A 21,852-nucleotide genomic window follows, 5' to 3' on the forward strand; every position below is an offset into this window, starting at 1 on the left:
AAAACATTTTTGTGTGTGAAGATTCTTCCCCAAAGACATTCAGTGTCCCACCCATAAATACCCTTGACCACATAGATTTGCTTCCATCCTGTTTGTTGAGTACATTTATTAAATTTCTGAGTGGGCCCCTGAAGCCCTCTATTCTTTCCTGATCTCATGCTCTGGAGGCCTCACTACAAAAATGATACTTCTGTAGAAACTATAATTAATGTTATAGTTAGCCCATGAGATCTAAAATTACAGAAGCATCAACTTCTTTTTTGAAAACCATACTCACTAAAGCACAAAAGCACTACAGCACTTCTTCAATCCCATGCTTGCTAATTGCCTTAGAGTTCTAGGAATCATAATCAGGACATACTTGAAGGAAATCAGAGAGCAACATGTAAACAGTCAAAATTTGAATTACATGTATATTATTTTTAATTTTGTAAATTGCCTACATTTTGGAAGGGTTTTATATTTATTTATAAAACTTTTGATACAAATAGCAATGTACACTTGATTTTACCTTGCATCTATCACATAGCTTATTATAAATATCAATGTTCTCCAGTTTGAAATCTGGATAATGAAAACAGTGTATATGTAAATGATAAAAGAGTAACTCAAACCTATCACAGAAAGTCCCTAATGCCTTATATATTTAGGAGTAGTGGAGACACTATTCAGATCACAGGATATGATATGCAATGCTGATTTTACCTTGTATACCTCTCTTTTCTTAGCCATTGAGAAAGAACTATTAGCCTTCATTGTGCCTTTTATTATCTGAGGCAGAGCAGCAAATGATGACATTTTGTATAATACAAATGAATGGTACCCAAGACTAATCAAGCTATGTCAGCATCTAAGGCAGTTAAACTTACAAAATATTTTCCCTTGGCCCTTCCTGATGATAAAACTAAAATGATCATGAATTTAAAATGTAATGATTTATTACCTTTTCATATCACCAAAAAACCCCAGCTGCCTGAGGCAACTGCTTTTTTCTGCCTGTTTGTAGGTTGAACAAGACTCACCAATGCTCTGATGAAATTGAGAATGCAGCCCACAATTTACCTCAAAATTCCTACACCACACAGGAGTTACACATGAAGTATAGCAATATAAAATATGTAGGAACCCTGTTTTTTTATACCATAGAGACAGACACAGCATTAAAAATCAGCACACATATTAATATATTATATTAAAAATTACTAGCTCGATCCATTTTTCTAAAAATAACTTGGGGAAATTTACAAAGAAATTATCAAATGGCCTTTTTAATATTTTTTCCCTTCTGGTCAATCATGTCTGATTCTCAGAGACTGCCTGAGTTTTCCCTGCTATTTTCTTGGCAAGGTTTTTCAGAAGTGGCCATTGCGTCCTTCCTAGGACTGACAGAAAATGATTGGTCTAAGGTTAACCAGCTGGCTTCATGCCTAAAGGCCAGACCACAGTTTACAGACTTCCAGTTTCTAGCTTGATGCCTTAATCCAGGGGTGTCAAACTCACGTCATCACGGTATTGTCATGTGACGTATTGTGACTTTCCTCCCCTTTGATAAACTGGGTGTGGGTGTGGCCAGTGCATGACACATCCAATCTGTGGACCATGAATTTGACCCTTCTGCCTTAACCACTATAACCAAACTAATTCTTTTGAATAATTACCCCATCCCTATCTGTTTCCCTCTCAGAAGATGAATGAAGAACTTTGTGGATCTGAAGCAGAGGTGGTATTCAGCAGGTTCTGACCATTTCTGCAGAACCGGTAGTGGAAATTTTGAGTAGTTCGGAGAACCAGCAAATACAACCTCCAACTGGAGATTTTACAATATCCTTCCCCTGCCATGCCCACTAAGCCACGCCCATAGAACCGGTAGCAAATTTTTTTGAATCCCACCACTGATCTGAAGTACATAAATATGTTCCAAGAAGTAGAATTATAGAAAGGAATGAAAAGGCCTATTACTCTTCCAGGAATTTAGTTCTGATACATATGTTGCTTGGGGAGAAAACTATTGAGAGAATGGAAAATTACTTCAACAAAAAGATAGAAAAAAGATTATGGAATTAATCTAGTAAAACTGAGATTTTTAAAAAAAATATAATCCTGAAACTCTCGAAGTTACAAATCCTAAAATAACTAATTTTTAAGTACCATTTTAAAATGTTTGTTTTTGTCAAATCTCATAGGCAACCCACAGCCTAGAGCGGCACTATTGATGATTCACAAGGTGATGTCCACTTCATCAGTATTCCTGAAGTGTGTATGTATGCATACCATGTCAGATCAGGTGGTGATCTTGGCTGCATTATTTAAGTTAAACAAAATTCCACCATTGGGGGAGGAGGTGGCTGCTAAATTTGGACTGTATTGGAAGTGGTCTGTTCAAACATTGCTGGCATGAATAAAGGGGGCCAATAGCAATAGCATTTAGACTTACCACTTTATAGTGCCTTACAGCCCCTCTAAGCAGTTTACAGTGCTAACATTCCCCCCCGCCCCCAACAATCTAGATACTCATTTTACCAATCTTGGAAGGATTGAAGGCTGAATCAACTCTGAGCCTGTCAGGATCGAACTCCAGACTGTGGGCAGAGTTAGCCTGCAATACTGCATTCTAATCCAGACTTTAAGACTTTGTAAGGCTTAAGGAAACCAGGTTGTCACTTAACTCACTCCAAAGAAAGGAAAATAAATTACAGTTCTAGTCCTTCACTTTTTTGGTTTGCTTTTATTTTTAAAAAAGGACAGGAAAAACATGAAGTCTTTTCTTTATCAGCAGAGGGAGTACAGTACTGAAAATGAGTTTCAGATTTTATTGATCAAAGTTGTAACTGATTTTTTTTGGGGGTGGGGGTGTTAAGAGAGAGGATTTTGCCTTTGTCTGCTGCCTCCCCTAAATAAAATTTAGAAATTGATAACTGTGAAATAGAATTTGAAATAACACTTTGGTTTTTTTAAAAGGGAGAATTAAGATGAAAGAAATTGCCAGGTCATTTTTGAATTATGGTTCATTGGCCCAACTTCTGCTAGCTTGAGTGTTGGACTGAGCTTTGCAGGACATAAATATCTCAGGAGATCTCAGCCAAAAGCTGAATTGTGGCTTACTTGTGATCTCCCATATAGACAACAACAGATGTCCCTCAAATCACTGCTTCATGTGCACTTCTGGAAGTCTGCTATTCAACATCTGATCTGCTCCTATGAGATTCATCACCTTCCTCTTGCTGCTTTCCCCTCTTCCCCAGTGGCATGGTATTTAGCAGCAGCCCCTCAAACATATATTTAAAGAAACCCATTCTCCAACATAATGGAAGTGGGAGGCAAGGAAATCTGTGTTGATGCATGAGTTTGCCCTCAACCCATCTGTACTGTAGTTATTAGAATATATGATTGGAGCTGTCTTACTCAGCCATGAAGCTAACGTGCCTTGGGCTTTTCCTTAATCAGCTGTGAATGATTGCTTTATACTTCAAAATCCTTTTATATCTCTCTGTTTTAGCTTAAGGTTGGTAATTGCCTGACAGAGTTTTTGATGTATATTCTTGGAGGTTTAAAAGTTTATAGCTTGTTGGGGTCTTAAAGACACAGCACTTAATCTTTAAATCATTCTTTCAGACATAAAGCACCTTTCTTTTTAAAGAAACAAAAGATAACATAGTTGGTTTAGCACAAAACAGCATTCACACAATAAAATTGCTAAAGTACTTCCATCTTAAGGCTTGTAAAGAAAGGCTGAACTATTAACAGACAACACAGCAACTGAACTGTCCACTTCTGATAGCTTGAATGGTTCATATTTCAGGTTCCAGTCCACTCTTATTATTTACTAAAAAAAATCACATATGTTATGAGCAGCAAACAAAAGATAACATTGCTTTTCTTTTTAAAACATATCAAACAGCTCTATATGTTTATATTTATCTAATTAAGAAAATCACTCTCAGTGACTATGTCAATAACTACTCCCTTATTCCACTTGTAACAATTGTCAAATAAGCCATTCTCAAGTCTTCAGGCTCTTGTGAAAGAGTATCAAACTTATTTCCACAGGGATGAAATTCATAGGCACGGAGCCATGACAGAGAAGGCTTTTGGTCCTGGAGGTTGGTCAGAGAGCAGCATTCTTGGATTCCCTGCTGTGGTGGGTAAAGTAGATGTAACTGGGAAAGGACGGTCCTTCAAGTAATCAAGTTGCAAGCCATATAAGGGCTTTGAAGGTGACAACCAGCACCTTGAATTGGACCCAGAAGCAAATTAGCAGTCAGTGCAGTTCCCGCAGAGAGATGACACATGTGTACCTCTAGCCTGGCCAAAACCATTTTGAAAAAATTAAAGCTTCTGGATACTTTTCAAGGGCAGCCCCACATAGAGCACATTGCAATAGTTCAGATGGGAGGTGACTAGAGTGTGTGAGCAGGAATTGTTGCAGGGAAGGGCATAACTGGTGAACAACCCTCAGTTGCACAAAAATCTTCCTGGCCATGACTGCCACCTGCTCCTCAAACAGAAGTGACGTCCAGTTCCAGAAGAACTGCCAGATTACACACTGGGTCTATCTGGTGCAGTGCCACCCAATATAAGGCCAAATGTGGCAATTCTCCATGGTCCAAAGAATCCCAAATGCAGAACCAGTAAAACCAGAGCCATGGTGATGCAGTGGTTAGAATTCAGTACTGCAGGCTACTTCTGCTGACTGCTGGCTGCTTGCAATTTGGCTGTTCGAATCTCACCGGGTTCAAGGTTGACTCAGCCTTCCATCCTTCTGAGATGGGTAAAATGAGGACCTAGATTGTTGGGGGCAATATGCTGACTCTGTAAACTGCTTAGAGAGGACTGTAAAGCACTGTGAAGTGGTATATAAGTCTAAGTGCTATTGCTATCTTGCCAGGGTTCAGTTTTAGACTGTTGCTTCCCATCCAGCCTTTAAGAGCCTCCAAGCACTGCAAGAGTTAAGTCACACCATGGCATAATTCACCATGGGCTGTGACATATTGCTGGGTATCCTCAGGATATAGATGATATCTCAGCCCATAGTGGTGGATGATCTCACCCATCACCTTTATGTAGATGTTAAACAGAAGTGGATAAAGTATTGAGCCTTGTAGGACCCCACAAAACAGGGATCTAGGGTGGACCTCTTGGTTCCTATCAACGTCAACTGACAGAGACCACAGAGGAAGGAAATCAACGAGGACAACACAGACCTCTCTACTCCCAACCTCTGAAATCTCTCTAGAGGGATACCATGGTCAATGATATCTAAGGCACCAAGAAGTCAAGTAGAGTGAGGCTAGACACATTACCTCTATCCTGCTTCCAGAGATCACCATAGAGGATCATCAATGCATTTTCCACCCCGTATCAAAGCCTGAAACCTGGTCTAGATAACCCATGGCATCCAGGAATTTCTAGATCTATTGTGCAATTATCTTCTCAACAACCTTCCCCAGAAAAGGAAGATTGGAAACAGGAGAAAAATTATCCAATAGCATGGAGACAAGAAATGGTTTCTTAAAATGAGGGGGCCCACAGCCTTCTTAAAATGCTGGGGGCACCACCCCCTCTCATAGGAAAGCATTAATCCTCACTAGTATCTACCCATATGCCACTTCCTGGGAAGTTTTACAAGCTACGAGGGGCATGTATCTAAAACACAGGTTTCCAGTAACAGAAACACAGGTGCTTGCACTCATACTCCCTAGGATCTTGCCCACTTCCTCAGGCAACAGATCCTCCACCAGACCAGCAACCAAACTGGGAACGAATTTGAGTGATTTTCTCTTCCAGAAAATCAGCAAATTCCTCAGTGCACCCCTTAATGTAGACTTCTGTATCCTTCCCAGGAGGAGATGGCTCACTTTAAAGAGGGTCGTTGGCTGATTATCTGCAGATGCAATTAGTGAGGAGAGGCACTTATGCCTCATTGCCTGAAACACCATGAGGTAAGTCTTAATAACAGCTCCTACCCATGTTCAATCCAGTTCATTCCTTGTCTTCCACCAGCAATGTTGCAGATATTTCTTCGCCTATTTTATATTCCTGGATATATTGCACAGATAAAACCATACTCCCTCAAACTGGAATATCTATATAGAAAGTTATTTAATTTTTGATACAAATTTCCACTTTTTATTATCTTACAATCATATCTGAATAACTATGCCCATGCTATGATTCTTCAAGTTCTAACAGAATATTACTAGATACCATATCTAGTTAGCATAAGGAATGTAAGTTGCTTTTTGATACATTGGGAGGGTTTTTTTTTGCCAGAATACTTTTTACTTTATTAGCTTAGGTGGCTAAATGTTTTGCCTTGAAGATTTCATATTCAGTTCATATTTAGTCCTTGTTTAACAATGGCAACGGGGACTGTCGGAATTGTTGTTGCTAAGTGTGACACAGTCACGTGAAATCACACTTTATGACTATGTCCCTTAGTGATGGAGTGCCAGGTCTCAGTTGCATTTGTAATCTGAGGATTACCTATATAGTGAAGGCCATCAATTTGAGGATTGGTCACAAATTTAGTTTTTTATTACTGTCATGACTGCAAATCGTTATTAAATGAAGCATTGTAATAGAAACCCTGGCCAAGATATAGAAAGCAAAATTCAGTGTCAGATTTCTTTCTTCAGGACTGACTACAATGAAATTTCCTCACTAAAATGAAGCAAGATGAAATAATCTTTACAACATCTTGAAAACCAACCTCATATATAATTTATAATTTAAACTGTCATAGCTTCATAGTTCATCTCAGAGGTGGTATTCAGCAGGTTCGGATCAGTTCTAAAGAACTGGTAGCGGAAATTTTAAGTAGTATGGAGGACTGGCAAATACCACCTCTGACTGGAGATTTTACAGTATGCTTCCCCTACCATGCCCACCAAGCCATGCTCACAGAACCAGTAGTAAAAGAATTTAAATCCACCACTGGTTCATATTTAAAAATCTATGAATCTATGAATATAAACCTAAGTGTAACAAAATGGTCTAGAAACAAAGAGTCCTTATTTGTAGCATACAGGGAGGTTGAAAGAAAATCCCCTCTGGGACTTCAGCAGGGGCAAAGGTTAAAGATATCTATGCCATAGTCAGCCTCATTGTCACTAGCAATAATAACAAGAAGAAGGATGGAATCCAGCAAGACTAAAGGTAGAATGCTTTATCTGATTCTAAGATTGCAAAATACTAAGAGGTTGGTCTTCTTCCCTCAAATACTGTACCAACTATCTTACCTGTTTCTGTAGGAGGATGTGTGTCAGTTTAAGACAGGTTTTTTCAAACAAGGCAACTCTAAGATGTGTGCAGTTCAACTCCCAGAATCCACAGTCAGCATGCTGGCTGGGGAATTCTGGGAGTTGAAGTCCACACATTGCCAAGTTTGAAAAATAATGATCTAAGACAACACAGAGTGTCTCCTCTCTTGGTACAAATGAGATGCAAATTCACCACTCAGACTAATCACTCCCATAGAGCTAGGTGGTGTTTTTCTTTTTGACAATTTATGAGAGGAAAAAAAATCATTTCCTCAACTGTTCTTTTACAAGGTATCAGCTTAATCCCCAGTTACTGTCAGGACAGCAGTCATTCTGCTCCTGGTGTTTGCAGAGTTTACAGCTGAGCAGATGATAAAATTCTTCATTTGTTTGTTTTGGATACTGAGGTGGTACATGATTTTAGACTGTTGATTAAGTAACCATCATCAGCAGAGCAGGAGATTAGAAAGAAAGAGTTGACACAATTGAAAAACTGCCAAAGCTTTATTATGGGGAAAGTAAGTAAGCAATTTACTGTGCAATCCCACCCATGTTTATTCATAAGTTAGTGCTAGTATTCTAAATTTCCTCGGTGAGTGTGTGTGCATAAAATAGAGGTAGAAAAGAGAGGTGGTGGTGGAGGGTGGAAACAGTGTTTGATTAGTCTGTCCACAAATCAGAATGGATCACCATTGTTTGCTCTCATCACAGTGACTTGTAAGACTAAATAAATAAATAAATAAATGAGCCAAAATTGTGGTTGGGAGATGTGGTTCGAATGTTAAAGTAGATTGGAGAATGTGCTAGAAAAACACATGAACAGAAGGTATGAGAGTTATCTTGGTTGGTTACTAGTTATGTTCATGAATTAGAGGTAAGAAAAAGAAACATTAAATATCCCAACTCAGAAGTACAATTCAAACACATGTAAAAACCACAAAGGAGCTAAAGGATTTAGCACTAGGTTCAAAGGAAGATGGAAAGACTTTCTAAAATCTTGTACAAATGAAATTGTAGAATGTATGAAAACTTTGTAGAAAAAGAACACATTCAAGAGTTATTTTTTTAGCATTTTAGATATTATAGGCTACAGGCCTACTGTCAAATTCACAAGCTTCTGGTACAGATGAAATTCTCACTGAATTGTGTAAAGTTGCAGAAGTAATTATATCTGTAACAGGTTTGGGTAAACAAATATTGAAAAAGAACGTGTAGCTTAGAAATTAGGAAAGATGTGTATATATTTATATTGAACTTATGCATTAATTCCTCACATACTCGGTGTTTTGTTTAAACACTTCTAAAGAAGAATAGAACCATACATAGAAAAAATGCCAAATAGACAGCTTTGGAAAAAGTAAAGGGATATGAGATCAAATAACTAATACAAGATGTATAACAGAACAAGATAATATGAGAAGGAAGTTTACCTTTACTTCAGCAAGATTACAGCAAGACTTTGTGTAAATCAGGCCAGAAAATGGGACACATTAAAGCTAATGGCAGTCAGAATATCTGATTATTTTTCTCAGGAATCTTATAAAGTGATTTATTATAAGACTGGCAAGATTCAGAGAGATGACACCTGGAATATAAATAGGAGATGAGAAAACAATTTTGAGTTATGTAAATGATATCATTGTTAGCCAAAAGTAGAAATGATTTACTTCATCATTTTTAATTAAAGAGTTATTTATTTTGAAAGTAAAAAAAGTTTACCTTAATAAATTTAATATTAAATGTCAATTTATTGACAGCTTCTATAAGCCATATTTCAAATATGACTATTAAGAAGACAACATAGTGAAAACAATAGACACTTTTGTTTTTTGGGGGTGTTCAAGAATAAAAATGATCCATGTTCTGCGAAAAAGATTAATCCTTATGAAGAAGGCAGCGAAAAACCTAGACAAAATCATGAAACATAAGGGCAATTTAAATAACAGATCAAAACACTTAAATGGTATTCCCACAGGAAAATGTATCTATGGCTGTTAAAGCTAAACACTGAAAAAGAAAAGAGAAAGATGGATTTGGAACCCATTAGTAAGAACTTCATGGACTGATAAATTGGAAGGAATAGGAGAAAACAATGGAATGATTTGATGAATGGGATTAAAGAAATTAAGCACAAATCCTTGGAAGAACCAGATATTGCCAAAGACAGCTGAAGTTGAGTATGCATCCATATAGTCACCAGGAATCAGATTTGACCATGACACCTAATTAAATGATTTAGGAAGAATCAGAACCAATTTGGTCTAGTGATTAAGATGTTGGCTTAGAAACCAGGTCACTGGGAATTCTAGTTCTGCCTTTGGCATGAAAGCTGGGTGGGTGAGGCCAGTTGCTCTTTCTCAACACAACCTACTGCACAGGGCTGTTATTGTGGGGATAATAGGAGGAGAGAGGAGTATTAGGTATGCTCATCATCTTCAGTTGCTTAAAAAAGTAATAAAGGCAGGATAAAAACACCTAAAAAAGGGATGTAAGAATCAATATGCATTCAGCAATGATGGGTTCCCTGCTGTTTAACTGTGGTACAGATAGCTGGTTGTGCATTGCAAGTGGTACGGATCTGAAACATAATTTCCTTGTGGTATAAGGAACAACTCTCATTAAAAAATATGTCCTGGAGCATTTTAGCTACCTGATCAATCTTAGTTTGGGATGTTTAAGGACTTGCCCATGTTCCTTTGCAAAACACTGGATCAACCTAATGATGCCTGTAAGGGAAACAGAACTCTGAGTCTGTAGAGATTGAGAAATCAGTCAAATATTTGCATCTATCTATACACTTATGGATGCTATGTTTTTAATTTAATGAATGAAAGACCAATTGAGCCAATTAGATACTGCAGTACTTGCACCTTATCAATACCATCCAAGCTGCTCTCATTCCTGACAGCCTTCAAACCCTTTAAAACAGGGGTGTGAAACTCTCAGTGTCATGCTGTTGTCATGTGACGTAGCACAACTTTTCCCCTATTCGCTAAACTGATGGTGGGCATGGCCAGCGTGTGATGTATCTGGCCCACGGACTGTGAGTTTGACACCCCTGCTTCAAAAGCTTTATAGAACAGGATAAAAGCAGGATATTACAGTACAATTCATCTCTTGTCTATTACACTCGGCAAAGTGTCACAGTCAGTGTTGGATGTATATTTTGTGTATATTTGTAGATATTGTACTCTCTAATTGCAAATGGAGATGCGGGTACCCTATTTTTTTTTATCTTCATCTTTAAGTGCTCTGGTTTTATTGTATTGCGAACAGTTGCTGGGGTGCATCCACAGTTTCGTTGTACTTGTATAATGACAATAAAGTTCTTCTTTTTCTGAAAATGCTGGTGTGATGTTAACAAAACCACAAAGCAACAGCAAGGAGATCCATTAAACCTAAGCTTCTCCTTAAGCATACAAAAGAGCTGCTATCTTATGTGTATGTGAATTACCCAAAATGTTGAATCTCACCTGGATAAATTCAGATTCTAGCATCTCTATCTGAGGCTTATTAAGGGTTCTAAATGAACTCTCATGTTTAACAATAAGATTCATATTAATCTTTTATAGCTTCTTGATACTGAGTTCCTTATTAAAATTCTTTTCATTTTTCTCCCTTTTGTTAAACAAAATGAGGGAAGGAGAGCATGCATTTCATGTTCTGTAGATAAATGTAACAAGTAGATTTTTCTATAGTTTCCTTTCCTAATCACTGGGAATCTCATACGTCGTCTAACATGTTTTTGGACAGCTGCAAAATAAATTTTAAAGGTCAGTTGAATCAGATAAAGCCTCTCTTGGCAGTCTTTGTATCCTTAGAATTTTATGGCTATCATTCAGCTTATGCTAGCAAAGGATTCTTTAGAGGAATCTTCAGAATTCTTCAGAATCTCAGAAGAAAAATTGACAAAATAAACAACAATTAAGCTAGAATGTCATAAACAGTCCCACTGGTATCCATAATTACAGCAGATGATTCTACAAGCATTCATCTCATTTAAAAAAAAAATTCTTTCCTGTGATGTTTTGGATCTAGTACATTAAAATCCTTAGGAGGATGAATAGATGGCCATGACTAATTTCTCTTGAATTACTGTGTAATTCTTTATCAGTCATGTCCTAATAGGCAAACAGAATGTTATCTTCTGTCTGCATCTTACACTCAAACCTGCCTCATTGCTTTTCTCAGCAATGTATTGATGAGATTTTAGTTAATGAGCAAATGTGCCAGGAGTGCTAATTACTTGATAAGTGAGAGTGATTTAAAACAACACTGAATTCTTATCAAGTGACCTACCTTGGCAACAGCTTTGAAAATGGCTTAATAGCTTCCTGAATGCAACTTGGTCAGATCTGAAGATAGGAATCTTATTTAGTGTAGCTGGCAATTCACTGTGACCTGATTCACATAATATTCATCATAGATAAGAAAAATTATGGCTTAATGTGATGTATGTTCTTGGCCAGTGTGGGAGATTAGATTATATAGCTGTGAATGGAACAATTCTCGAGCATAGGAACAACATTATTTGCAGATGATGCCTGATATGATAGGGCTATGCTGTTGGAATGGGTAGCAAGGCCTGTTTTAATCTTTTAGCACCTAAGATGTTAAAATACTCTTCAGAAATGGACATGATGAGGTAAGTACCTGTTGCCATTTCCAAGTACTAACTTACAACAGTGTGATAGACCTCTATGCCATTCTGTCACTTTGGGCCCATGAAGTAAACTTGTCCTGCAAAGTATGTTTTGTTTGCACATTCAATCAGGGGCCTTGAGCCTGCAAACTAAGCATTGTGGCTTTTTACTTTTTTGTGCATGTGATACAAATAGAAAAGATCCAGGGTTTTGTGTGCTGGTGGCTGCCATCTTGATTTATTTTCTGAAAGCCAAATGGCTACCAATGTCTCCAACTCAAGCACGGGATGCATGTAGACAAAGTGTGTAGGTTGCAACAACTTGATAAATGTGTGTGCATGTATGTCTATATGTATAAAATTTCACAATGGAAAAATTCAGCAAAAAGCATCAAAAGGTTATTTTCTTTGAATGCTTGCTAAACCAAAAACAAAAGTTAGTCGTTATTTAAAGAAATCTCCTTCCAAATCTTTGGCAAAAGAAATCCATCCATCTATGACTGTTCAGAAAGATGGATCTTTCCAACAGGAGTTTGTATCATGAGATTGACAAGAACTACTGTCCTTATAGTACATACACTTAGTGATATATTTAGTGATGCATTTGAGGATGCTTTCTGTCTCCCTATCTTGTGGAGGATGTGCAGTGTACATTTTGATCCAGCAGGAAGAAATAGCAATCTTATTTACAGTTTAGAGAAGATATTCAAAAGTATATTAACTGACCTTGGAATTGCACTTTCTTATTTTATGTACACATTGAACTGATGAATAAAGTGGTTTATTGATTTTATTTATGATATTCTATGAAGCCAAACCTTGTTGTATGGGTGCATCCATGGGCTGCACGAAGGTGGCTAGTGATATGGATTTTGAAAACCTTTGATCCTTTGGGTGAAGAATTTGAGGCAGAATCCAGCCATCTCTTTTGCAAATGCTTATCACATTAATTCTTATCACATCTCTTTTGCAAATGCTTATCACATTAATTCTGATCCCTATTTTTGCTGAAGGGAATATGCAAATTTATATGTATCAAATAGTTTCATCAGCTGTCTTTCACACATGAGAATTTTATCTGGGATCATCTAGGTGGTGGGAGCATAGAAGAGGTTATTTTATTCGGAGAAGATGGAATGCAAATGCAACAATAGAGGAAAAATGTGAGAAAGGAATAAATTTTTAATGTAATCCTCATAGAAGGTACTTAGTACATAGTTATGCTGACTATATTGCAAAAAATAAAGGACACACCTGAAAAATCTGAAATGGATTTATAACAATTAAAAAAATGAATTGCTTATATGCATAAATAGTGGCATAGTGGTTAGAATACAGTATTGCAGACTCTATTAACTCTGCCCACTGCCAAGGATTTGATTCTGACCAGCTCAAGGTTGACTCAGCCTTCCATCCTTCCGAGGTCAGATTGTTGGAGGCAATATGGTGACTCTGTAAACTTCCTAGAGAGTGCTGCAAAGTATTATTGAGTGGTATATACCATATATACTAGAGTATAAGCCGAGTTTTTCACCACATTTTTTGTGCTGAAAAAAAACCCCTCGGCTTATACTCGAGTCAGATTCCCTCTGAAAAAAAAAATGGTGTGGAGCTCCGGAGCTGGGCAGCCGCTTTCCTGCTTCTGTGTTTCCTTTGCAACTTGTAAGCATGGGGGTAATTGGAAGCAGAAAAGTTCTTGCATGTGGATGTATTGTTTTTTCTTTATTTAACTGGTTTTTTTTTTTGGGGGGAGGAAAGTCCCACCATCATGTGAGAATGCTCAGACATGAAATCTATCCGCCTGAAAATAAGTGTGTGTGTGTGTGTGTGTGTGTGTGTGTGTGATTTTAACAGAGGGAAGACATAGCGAGAAGGCATCAGCGGACTGAAAGCAGCTAGGGCTGAGGAAACGAAGCCACCTCGGCTCGCGTTGTTTTCTGAGCCTAGAGCCAGGGCGCTTTCATTGCACGGCGGAGCTTCTTGTTTCAGGAAACACCGGGCTGCCCCCTGAGGGGAGGGCGATTCTGGGCTGCGCGATTGGGGGACTTCGTGGCTTTGGGTGGGTGGGTGGGAGCGAGGATGGACGGAGTCCGCGAAGCAGGGCTTGCCTGCCCTTGCTGGCTGCCTCTGCTTCCTTAGGGGCGGGGAAGGGGGCTCATCTGGACCAAGGGTGAGTCTCCCCCTCAGTTTCCACTGAAGGATGTTCCATCGCTTTTGCCTTCTCCCTATGTCTTCCCTCTGTTAAAATCCCCCCCCCCCCAATTATTTTTAGGCGGATAGATTTCGTGTCTGAGCATTCTCACATGACGGTGGGTCTTCCCCCCCCTAAAAACAGTTAAATAAAGAAAAAACAATATATCCTCATGCAAGAACTTTTCTGCTTCCGATTACCCCCATGCTTACAAGTTGCAAAGGAAACACGGAAGCAGGGAAGCGGCTGCCCAGCTCCGGAGCTCCACACCATTTTTTTTTTTCAGAGGGAATCTCACTTGAGTATAAGCCGAGGGGTTTTTTTTCAGCACAAAAAATGTGCTGAAAAACTCGGCTTATACTCGAGTCAATAAGTTTTCCCATTTTTTTGAGGCAAAATTAGGTACCTCGGCTTATATTCGGGTCGACTTATACTCGAGTATATACGGTAAGTACTATTGCTATAGCTATAACTTTACACAGGAAACTTTTATTTATTATTTCTTCTCACAAGAAATGACTCTGGGAGTCAGAAAAAAAGTATAGAAGCAATACACATGTCAAATACAGTCATATTTAAAAAGTGCAAGCAACACTGCACAACTTTTAAGGAAGTATCCCACTATGCCATGGAGTACATGGGTTCTGGATAAAACAGCTATCCTTTATATTGTTCTTCATTACTGATATTTTCTCTCTCCCAATTCTTAGAACATATCTCTATACATTTCTGAATTGTCATTGACAATACAAAGACTATATTTTGAAACAGTCTTCATAATCCTAAATCATTGTATTAGAAAAATGTAGAAAACAGCTGAAAACCATTATTTTATGAAGCTACACTGAAAGTTATACTAGAAGTAAAAGGTAATTAATGACTGATATAGCTTGGATTCTGCAGCCAAGATAACTCTTGATGGGAAAAATTGTTTAGTTATTGCATAGAAAATACACTTCAGTACAAAAACATATTTAGAATTTACAAATAATAATAATACTTTAGTGATTATCATGCTGCAAGTAGACCTGTCTTCTCTTTTCTACTATTAGCTAAATGATCTTCAATTATTTCTACAAACAGATTTCTTTTCAGCAGGCTATCAGCAAGAGACAATACAGTGATAATCTTGTCAAAATAATGTGACTTGGCCAGTTCATACCCCATATCATAATCACATTCCTCATTGGCAAACTGAATGAAAATTAACATTTTCTGAAGGGGAGCAAAGACTTAATCTCTGATCATCCCTGAGAGCATCTACAATGTTTTTGTTGTTGCTGTTGTACAGTTACTAAGCTGTGTCTGACCCTTCACAACCCCATGGCCCACTGTACCACAGACCCTCCTATTCTCCAATGTCTTTGGGAGTTTGGCTAAACTCATATTTACTGCATCAATGTCACTATCTAACCATGTCATTCTTTGCCATCTCATTCTCCTTTTGGGTTTACAAATTCTTTTTGAGACTTGCATTTGTTTCAGGAAGTTCTCTGTATTATCCAACATTATTCTTATCTAAAAGGACAGCTAGACCAGCTTTATAAAATGTCTTTCTTACCACATTTTTATGTTGTTCTTTCACCATCAAGCTTTTTTGTTCCAGTGAGTCATTCAATTGTCTTGCTGTGTTGGTTTTTCATCTCTATCTCTTAATAAGCCACTTCTCTTTTTATTAGTCAGTTCTTTAATTGTTTAAAATAACTGTACAGCAGCAAATATATTGTCCCCAGCTTGATACATTGTGCAGCCTTTCTGAGTTTCAGTACCAATTCATACTGGTACTTGATCTTGTATGTCCCTGAATTATCCCTTACAATATTGTTTTCTGTTTTCTCTAACGATAATTCTCTGGAATTCAGAAGGATCATAAAAATAATCTCCACTGAAGGTTGAAATTTGTGCCTTTTGATTTATTGGTGTTTTATTTATTGGTTTTTGTGTTTTTCACAAGGAATATCATATGGTCCAGCTAGCTGAAGTCCAGTACTTGATTTCAGGACAACAAATGGTTGTCGGTTTCCAATTCCTCACAGAATTTCTAGCAATAATAGAGGTCTTCAGGCATCTTGAACTTATAACAACTTTCTACTTGTTGGGGAACACAATCAGGAATATCTGCTTTTCTAGCTTGCACATTTTTAAATTCTTTAATTTCCCCCCCACCTTGCTTTTGTGTATCTGTATGGCGTCTCTGCTTCTTGCCTCCCACCATTTTGATACCTGTTGCCTTGCTACATCCTACCTTTGGTAGCTGTAACAGTTTCCAAGTTTTCTTTGTGATGTCATTGCACAAAGGCATGACATCAAAACAGAGTGACAGTATGTCCCACTTCCAATTTTGCTTGTCAAGCAAAACCAAGAAAACCATTTCAACAAATTTCTAAAATCAAACTGTGCGTGAATTTATTTTAAAAAGAGAGCTAGTTTGGTCTAGTAGTTAAAGCTCCAGGCTAGAAAGCAGAAGACCAGGAGTTCAAGTCCCATTATAGCCATCAAAAGCCAGCTAGGTGACTTTGGCCCAGTCACTCTCTTTCAACCCAACTCACCTCACACTGTCATTGTGGGGAAAATAGAAGGAGGAAGGTGTGTTAGATATGTTTGCCACCTTGAGCTATTTATATAAACAATAAAGGTGGGTTAAATGATAATTCGGTTTCCATATTTTTCACATAATGTGAAAGACTGCACCATAAGTTTACTGTATATGTTAAACATTAAATAAGCTAAATAAAAGACAAAAGTGAGTTTTCAAAAAATAAATACATTTAAAGGACAGATTTTTGAAATAAAGGGCTGCCTTTTATAAGGAACGCATGTCAGTGTATTCATAGTACATGTTGGTTTATGTGTATGCAACTGTAGTGGCAGAACATTCATTTTTCTCCAGTGTTGATGAATGCATCTTAGATGTGGAGATCAATCACATGTATCAAGAATATTGTAAGAGAATATAAATGGTATATTTGAAATAGCCATATTTCATCAGCTTTAAGTCCCTTAAAGCCTTTTATTTTTCTTAAAAACTCTTGACAGCCATTTTGGAAATCTACATATATAATGGATTAACTCTTTTTGGTTCATAGGCAAGTCATAAACATTGTACCAGAATTTCCCTCAGGTGAAAAATTGGCTTAATACAAAATCCAATTCTCAGTCAGAATGGCTGGAAGCACTGAAACACACTGCAGGAAAGTGGAAACTAAGAGACATAAAGTTCCTAGTGATAACCCTGAACCACAAAGATCATAATGATGCACAGCTATAATGAATAAGATTCCAACCAAGAGCAAGAAACAAACCCATCACTCAGTTAACAGCCGGTGGTATTTGCATATTAAAGGATCAGTAACTGTTTAGAAGCTACACTTTTGTTGAGGGAATAACAGCAAACATGAATAACAGCAATTATACTATGACAAATGGCAGCATCTCATCAGGAACTGTATGGCAGAGAGAAGAGATTAAATTTATCTAGCAATGAGTCACAAAGCACTGCTGAGAAGAAATGACATTTTCTTGGAGAGTGCCTACCCATACTGCTGGCTAAAGAATATCTTTTGGCTTCTGCAGCCATTCATTGAAATTTCAGTCTGTTCCATAGTTCAGTATAATTTCTTTAAAGATTGCTCATGTTTGCATATCAAACAATGTCATGTTTTGGTATGTTCACAAGGAACACTATAATATAACCTTCTGGCATATCAGCCTTCCAACGTACGGTATTTTCAGATACTACAAAGCGCTTTTCTCCATCAACTTAGTTGTGTTGGCCAGGTACAACGGGTGCTGCAGTTGGACATATGTGGAAAACACCACATTTGATAGCATGGTACCATTCAGTTCATTGCTCTTGAAATTTCATTCTGTTGCATAACCTTCAAGACATTTGACTGCACTTCAGCAATAAAATAAAGTTTTGACAGGTGCCTGTTTGAGTGGGAATCTGATATATACAATCACTTTGAGAGAGGAAGGGAAGGAGACAGAGAGATCCTAATGTAACAATTACATTCAGTTTAATGGACCAGAAGGTAATGCATATGGGATGCAATGTCCAAAATTTCCATTGGATATACCACTTTGGGCAATATCTTTAATGATATTATTATGTAAATAATATCACTGTATCATTTGCAGACAATTGGGAACAATGTTGGGTACCTCCTCTCCCATCTGGCTCATCAAATCATAATTCCACAATACTTTAAAAAGCATAATTTCAGAGTCAATCTTATTTCACTCGGTGCACTTACAGAAGTGCATTGGCCCACTTTGGGACAGGCTTTGGACCAGTTGGTTGTCACAACATTCCCTGTTTTGGAAGCTAAATCAATTTATTTCTGAATTTATTTATTAGAAATTGCAACACAACTGGTATTTTCCTTTGGATCACTAAATCTTGTGCTGGTCTATTTTAAACTTTTGCTTCAACCTGATTTCTGACTCCTAGGCTTCAGGAATTCCTCCCTCTCTCTTTCCCTCCCTCTTTCTCCCTCTCTTCCAAAGATTGCTGTGTGGAGCTGGAATTCTGAGAATAAAAGGCCACATGTCGTAAAAGTTGCTGATGTTGAAAAACACTGAGATAGAGGAAGAATCCAGCTACAGGTACAAAACACCAGAACATATGTGTGTGTGTCAGAGGTGGTATTCAGCAGGTTCTGATAAATTCTGGAGAACCAGTAGTGGAAATTTTGAGTAGTTCGGAGAATCGGCAAATACCACCTCTGACTGGAGATTTTACAGTATCCTTCCCCTGCCACACCCATCAAGCCACTCCCACAGAACTGGTAGTAAAAAAAATTGAATCCCACCACTGGTGTGTGTGTGTGTGTGTGTGTGTGTGTGTGAGAGAGAGAGAGAGAGAGAGAGAGAGAGAGAGAGAGAGAGAGAGAGAGAGAGAGAGTTTTCTTCTGTAGCCAATGCAGTGGCAAATTTCCTTCCCATAGCCATGTTTTGGGGGAACCACTGGTAAGAAATCCTCATTTCTTACTTTGAAGAATATTCTCTTAAAAGTTTCACTCTATCATGATCATTAATAGATTGATAGTCCCTTGAAGGGAAAAAATTGCTCTGACAAAATACTTAGATCTTATAAGCATACCTTGGTACATATTCTGTGTCAACTTTGAAATTCAGCTGCCACATTTTTTTAAAGAGAGTTGGAGGAGTTGAAAAGTTCAAGGTTATTCTGTATGGCGTATTAGGAAATTCCAGTGGCAATTAATCGGTTCTCGTGATTTATGAAGTGTAGAAGTGGGAGGAGAGAAGGTGGATTCTGTGTAATACACGAAAAATTTCACTTTGGGAAATTGCCTTTGACATGCCAGATCTGTTTCTAAATAAATCATTTGGAGAGAAAATATCTCGGAGTGATTGATATCATGGATACTTTCTGGATGCCTTACATTCTGTATAGCAACTGGTGGTGGTGGCTTATCCCAGGTTGGTCATCTTTGAATTCCAGCAGGTAGAATCTGCCAATTACTGTCATTGTAGCATTGCTCAGGATGGTTCTACAGAGAGCATGGCATTCTCTGGGATCGTGGGATTTACGCTAAACTATTTCTTCCTATTTCCAGGATGAAGCAAAGCAGCTGTGTGGATGAGTCCTTTTTATTTTTAAAACTGTCTTCTTCAAGAAGGATAAACCTTTACTAGTGTGCAGCAGATACTGCTAAAGAATGCACATACATATACTTTTGTATGTGAAGTTGAGAGAGTTCCTGAAAATTTTAATTTCCTGTACTTCATTAAAGTATCTATGCAGAAATTTCCAGCAATAAAACAAAATGCACTAAAATGTCCCCTGACATTGCTTTGGCAAATTTCTGAAATACAAAGCTTGCTATTTTTATTTTCAAAGCAGCCATAAGATGCATTAAGTTGAAGTAATCAAAATATAAAAAAACAAAAATCTTGAGGTATTAAAACAAGATTAAAAAAAAATAAAAGTGAACAAGGCAATGGAAAGACAGATGCAGAAAAAGACAGAGCGTAAAATTTGTCTTCCTGTCCACAAGCAGGCCATTCAGCATTTGAAGAAATGGACAGAATTGTAGGGTACTAACACAACAGAGGCTGATCCATAATTCATCTCCAAAATTACAGTCTCTTGTTGTCCAAAGATAGATAGCTATGTTTTTATGAGGTTAAAGTTCACCTCACTAAATTCAATCCTACTATAACTGGCTTCTTGGAATCAAATGCTTTTCATTTATAATCCTTGACATCTGTGCAATGGAAAGTAGTACTAAATGTTGGCAAAAAATGAGATCTCTACATAAATTATCATTCCTGAAAGTAAACATAGGTCTACACATGCCAGAAGAAAAATCTACACAGTGATAAAGGTTCTTATTTATTTATTTTATTTTATTTTATTTATTTATTTAGTTTGTCAAGCATGTATGAGAAAACAAGTATAAGTATGAACATAACATATAAACATATAAGTATAAAAAGATATAAGTACATACATAATAAATGAGTACAAATAAATGTAGGACAGGAACGGTAGGCCTGCTGGTGTGCTTATGCATGCCCCCTTACAGACCTCTTAGGAATGGAGTGAGGTGCACGGTAGACAGTTTAAGGTTAACGTTTGGGGGTTTGAGGATGTAACAATAGAGTCAGGTAGTGAGTTCCAGGCATTGTTGCTGAATTTGTATTTTCTGCAATTGAGTTTGATAAAATTTGAAATAGAGTTTTCTTCTATTTTTTACCTTTCAATGATAAATTGGACTCCTTCTTTTCATTTCCATATGACAAGGATTGATCACATGTAACTGCAATTTTGTGTTTCTTTTTCTAGATTTATTGGAATAGGACAGAGCTTCTTCTTTTGGAAAACGATGTAAAATCAATTTTAGAATTCATGCATTTAGTTTCCTTGTGGTGGAACAGTGGTTAGAATGTAGCATTACAGGCTAACTCTGCCCACAGCTTTGATTTTGATTCTGATGGGTTTGAGGTTGATTCAGCCTTTCATCCTTCTGAGGTCAGTAAAATGAGGACCCAGATTGTTGGAGGCAACATTGTAAATTGCTCAGAGAATGCTTGCAAAGCAATATGGAGTAATATATACATTTGGGTGCTTTTGCTATTGCTATTATGAAATTATGTAAGGGCAGGCTTGACTAGAAATTATATTGAATACGAGGCCAATGGGTACTGTTTTTCATCACCATTGCAGTATAGTCTGCTTCAGTGAGATGATTGGCACTCTGCAGGTGACATTCTCTGCTTCTGTCCTCTGATTAAAAGTGATTGAACACTTGTTGAGACAAAGAAAAGATGCTTCAGTCAAACTTTGAAGGAAGTGGAAGGTCTCTGAAGGTCTATACAGCCCTATGAAATCATACATCAGTTTTAATTGTATGTTGGTTGTGTAGCAATAATTCAGTTTATTTCAAGTGTGCTTTTATATTCTGCATGTAAAAGCTAGATATAGTCTAGCCCTATATTATAATAATTATAAGCATCAAGCATCAAGATCACGTGAAGTGATAGTACCACTTTATAATGACCATACTTGAAATATTGTAGCCAGTTTTGGTCACTACAATATAAAGAAAATACTGAGACTCTAGAAAAGGTGCAGAGAAGCGCAACAACAAAGAACGGTTGCAGGAATTCAGTATGTCTAGTTTAGTGAAAATAAGTACCAAGGGTGACATGATAGCAGTGTTCTAATATCTAAGGAACTGCCACAAAGAGGAGTGTGTGTGTGTGTGTGTGTGTGTGTGTAATCAAGAAAT

General features: G+C 37.5%; 1 protein-coding gene and 1 pseudogene across 9 annotated transcripts in view; both read right to left on the reverse strand.

Moving 5' to 3' along the window:
* Positions 1-21,852, reverse strand: part of RALY (RALY heterogeneous nuclear ribonucleoprotein) — a 258,358-nt gene that overhangs the window by 66,875 nt on the left and 169,631 nt on the right. For 4 of the 9 annotated variants that reach the window (XM_087929154.1, XM_087929151.1, XM_087929150.1 and 1 more), the window contains one exon: positions 8,690-8,844. The exons of the other annotated variants lie outside the window; for them this stretch is intronic. The gene's annotated coding sequence lies outside the window, so the exon portion shown is untranslated. The remainder of the gene's footprint in view (positions 1-8,689; positions 8,845-21,852) is intronic. 9 annotated transcript variants of the gene reach the window in all.
* LOC113434551 (histone PARylation factor 1 pseudogene) lies at positions 14,702-16,495 on the reverse strand (annotated as a pseudogene).

This window comes from Pseudonaja textilis, chromosome 3 (assembly GCF_049901715.1).
Source record: "Pseudonaja textilis isolate UNSWEBS1 chromosome 3, rPseTex1.2, whole genome shotgun sequence".
In the NCBI taxonomy this organism is placed as follows: Eukaryota; Metazoa; Chordata; class Lepidosauria; order Squamata; family Elapidae; genus Pseudonaja; species Pseudonaja textilis.